This window comes from Lupinus angustifolius, unplaced genomic scaffold (assembly GCF_001865875.1).
Source record: "Lupinus angustifolius cultivar Tanjil unplaced genomic scaffold, LupAngTanjil_v1.0 Scaffold_18_9, whole genome shotgun sequence".
Lineage (NCBI taxonomy): Eukaryota > Viridiplantae > Streptophyta > Magnoliopsida > Fabales > Fabaceae > Lupinus > Lupinus angustifolius.
This window is the reverse complement of record NW_017719110.1, coordinates 95,859-100,296: the sequence shown is the minus strand read 5'-3', so window position 1 is coordinate 100,296 and position 4,438 is coordinate 95,859. Positions and strand designations below refer to the sequence as shown.

Here is a 4,438-nt window from a genome sequence, read left to right as displayed (position 1 = left end):
CTAACTCTTTATTTTATTTATTTACATTTTGTCATTTACATTCCGCAACTAACTACTAACTCTTTATTTTATTTATTTATATTTAGTCATTTACTTTCCCGCATCTAACAATTTATTCATTGCTTTATATCAACCCTTCGCAAGAAGTGATACAATTAACTACTAACTTCATTCTTTTATTCTGTTATTCTTTGATACCAACCTTTCATAAGAAATGATATGATTAACTTAATAAAAAGATCCCGACCTTTTATGGTATGGTTATTCAACCCGAAAGGGAGTAAATAATTAAAGTCATCACTTAATAAAATATTCACCATTCTAATTTTAACTTGCTTACAAAATAAGTCTTTCAACAAGTTGATGAGAGTGCAACCTTTTGACACCCTGTGAACACTCAATTTTGTTCGGCCTAGTTTCATAGTCTCCTCGCATCGGTTGACTCATAAGAGTTTTCCCTAATCAATAAACACTCAATTTGTTAAAGATGTTATCTTTTTTTTATATTTTATTTTTTGCTCATCGGACCGATCATAGTCTTGTGATGTTTAAAGAGCAAACACGTTATCCTTGATTAAATTAATTTAGGTAATGATTTTTCAACACAAGCATTAGACATGAAGATGTTTAAATATGATTTTTTATGAGCTTATAATTCACAGATTCACTGAACTTTGTTTCGGATTAGATTAGGGAATGAATTCTGCTCACAAGGTTGTTAGAGTCAAAACGTGAGTCCTCACATTTTTTATATGAATGTCAATCTATACCCATTAACCTTTGGTCTTAGTGTGGCAAGAAAATAATAGGCTACTTGCATATTCAAGAAAGAAAGTCGCAAAAAAATTATCATATGTTCTGAAAATGCTTAAAACTCTCATTTCATCACGTGTGTGAATGTATCATCTCTCATTCACCAACCCGTTACAAATATCCTATGGAGGCCATTGAAGTTGCTAATGAGGATACAAAGAAAACAGTGCTTGAACTCTTAGAAGCAATACAAAATCTATATTCTACAAAGTTCTTAGGATGACAGTGTCAAAAATGTTGCAAATGGAAAGGTAGCTGGACGTAACACTGTAAGGTGTCCAGAATGGGAGCCAGGTCCTGATCATGCTTTGGGTAAATTCCTCAATTCATCAGCAGAACGTGGTGTAGCTTCAACAACACTTCAAGTTTCCAAGAGCATGACTCTTTATTAGCCACGTTGAGAACCTGATATCAAAGGAAACCAAATGTCAGATAAAACATATATTCTACCACTGCAGACTGTTACATTTCGAACCATTATTAAATGTAAAAAAGGAGAGAAAAATGATTTAGCCGAGAATCCTAATCAGAAGAATTGTAAAAGATGGCAATAAAGAGATGCAAACATGAATCATTGCTATTGGCATCTTTCCCTTCAGTTACATATTCAGCATAAGTGCAAAAATATCAATAGCAACCATCCAAAGGTTACACGTAAAAGAAGCAATGGAAAACCAGAGGTTATGCCCCTTACAGTTACACATACACACAATCATAATCAGCATAAATGGCAGCATTCATGAGAAGCCTTTAATACATCAAATCAGAAAACCAAAAGGGTCATGGCACGTTACATATTTTTGGCAAGCCATAAGGTTTTCACAAACCAACAAATGACCCATAACCAGCTATAAAAGGGGTCAGCACAGTACCAGAAAAGAGGGGGAGAACAAGCTATCATATACAGTTATAGGGGGATATACACATTCTCTTATTTTTTATGTTACCTCCTCCATAATATTGCTTCACAACACATCCTTCTAATCTCAGCTTCTCCTCTTTATTAGTCACGTCACTGATATGAGAGAGAGAAGAGAAAAAACCCAAATCTCCCCTCAAAGGTGCAACACAGCAACACCTTCACATATACATATCTCTGGGGACATCCAGGAACAAATATCACTTAGGACGACATTCAGGGGGTGAAAAACTAGGATACATATTCAGGTAACATGCCTATTTCATTTATGTACATAACAACAAGTAACATGATTCACCTAGTTTATGTTCCGAATATCAAAAACATACATACACCCATATTCTGTTGAGAACACTAAAAGTAAATACATTACATCACGGATGTTCTAAACATGTTTTGTTCTCATCCAAAAAAAGGAGTTTTTATCTTAATAAGTATGTCATGGATTTATCCAAACCATAATGAATGCCTATGACTCGAAAAGGGGTAGTGAGTGTTACCGAAATCCCTTGCTTATGCCGATTTCGAGCCGGCAATGCTGCCATCCCTACCGTAGAGTAAGTATCTTTGAGCTCCGACCATGCCCGCGACTTTCACTCACTTTAGTGAACCTCTGAAACAACCTAAATTCATAGAAAAGTAAGAAAATTGAGAATCAATAAAAATAAAAGTAGAAGGAAGTGGGTCACGAAAAATGAGGGGATGATTACCCGATTCTGAACCACCGTAAGCAACCGGCGAAAGGAATCGAACCTTCGCTGCCACGATAAAAATGGAGAAGAAGACGAGATTACCGCGCTTTACCCTTGCTGCCATCGAAGATGAGGAGGATGAGAAGACTCAAGAGTTTGTTTTCATTCTTGTAAGATTAGGGATTCGGATCCCTTAGCCATCAAAGGTGAAGTGGAGAAGAGGATTTGGGGGGTTTGTCCCTACTCTTCAAAGGTTAGGGTTGCTAACCCTTTGGCCACGTGAAAATGAGAAGGAGGATGTGAGATTTAGGAAGCAATTCCTTTCTTTCTTTTGCTGTTAGCTACCACCATCTGATGAAGATGATAAAGCCACCAGGGGAATTATCCCTTCCTTATTTTTACACGTGAGCTTTTGGGCTTAACTTTAAGAGTTTGGGTATATTTGTTTGTTGTGTGTTTTTATAGTTATTTTTAACAGTTATGTTTTTTATGTTGTGTAATACTATGGTTTGGGTTGTCCCTTTTAAAATCATCTTTGTCCAATATCCAATAATCATGTTATTATGCAATAATATATACAAACTTATTTTTCATTAGATGTTAATTAAGGTTAGTATAAAATGTAAGTAATTAAAATACATTCTTCATTAATAATGTGATAAAACTTTGGTTCTTCAACTATATTATTAAATTAATTATAAGATTTTTTTTAGTAAGGTTATGGTTCGAGTCGTTTCTAACTTCCCTGAAAATGAGAAGAAGGTCTACGACCAACACCATCTCTAAGCTAAAATCCCACACATATAATTAATAAACTATTTTAAAATTCTATATGTATGAATAATTAGGAATTATATTATCAAATTAATCTTAGGGGTTTTATGGTAAGGTTATGGTTCGAGTTGTCTCTAACTTCTCCGAAAATGAGAGGAAGGTCTACAACCAACATCGTCTCTAAACTATTAACTCTCCATATACATATCATTAAAAAGCCATTTTATTACTAAAAATCCTATATCTATAAATAATTATGAACTATATATTAAATAAATTTTATGGATTTTTTTAGTGAGGTTATGGTTCGAGTTGTCTTTAACTCCTATAGAAATGAGGAGAAGGTCTACGACCAACGTCGTTCCTAAACTATTAGTCCCATTAAATCAAAACCAATATATATTTTAAACAATTTCAAATTAAACAAACTAATATTTCTAAACCTATCGATATTTTCTAAAATCACTAACAAGTAACCAAAGTAGCTAAACATTTTTTGAACTAGAACTACGTAAGCCTTGATCCCCTTAATAGGGGTACATAGGACCAAAGTCAATATTGTCAGGCTCAATAATAAAAATAAATAATTCTAAATAAATAATTGTTAAGGGTATAAAAGTCCATGTTATTAGCGAGGGTACCGTTTTAATACGGGCGGACGGGGTGCTGACATCTTCCCCGGTCCGTAATCGACTCCCGAGCTCAGAATCTCTGCTTAAAGACCATATTATCCTAATTGGGCTTACTATAGAGTTTTCTACGTTAAAACCGCAAAAAACGTAGTGGCGACTCCAAATCAATCGGGAGAGGTAGAAATCGAGTTCGCCTCCTCCCAAGTCGTAGAGCCGGTCTTCCAACCGAAAATCGGGTCGCGACACACCCTTTCAACACATTTCTGAAAAGAAAAGTCTTTCCAAAATGTCTTTGATGCACTCTTTGGTAAATTACAGGAATATGAATTAGAGTTAAGCTAACTAGAGCAACATGAAGAATAGGAGAAAAAGCGCAAGACCATATATTTGCAAGCTAAGGTGGATTCTTGTGATACATCACACGGAGAAGAATATGACAAGGAAAAAATGGAAGACATGAACTTACTTGTGAAGAAGGTCAACAAATTCCTTAGGAGGAATAAGGGCACCATGGCTGGACCAAATAAGTGATTCATTAGAAGCAATAAAGCATCAAATTCTTGACATAATTTCACTTCCTTCAAATACGGAAAACTAGGTGACAACAA

At 34.9% G+C, this 4,438-nt stretch overlaps 1 long non-coding RNA gene across 1 annotated transcript; it reads right to left on the bottom strand.

Annotated features, from left to right (window-relative positions):
- Nucleotides 1-861: 861 nt before the first annotated feature.
- On the bottom strand, nucleotides 862-2,834 carry LOC109338122. Its single transcript, XR_002106514.1, has 3 exons — nucleotides 2,443-2,834; nucleotides 2,233-2,355; nucleotides 862-1,218 (listed from the first exon to the last, which is right to left on the bottom strand). It is a non-coding gene; the product is annotated as an uncharacterized LOC109338122 (long non-coding RNA).
- Nucleotides 2,835-4,438: the final 1,604 nt, after the last annotated feature.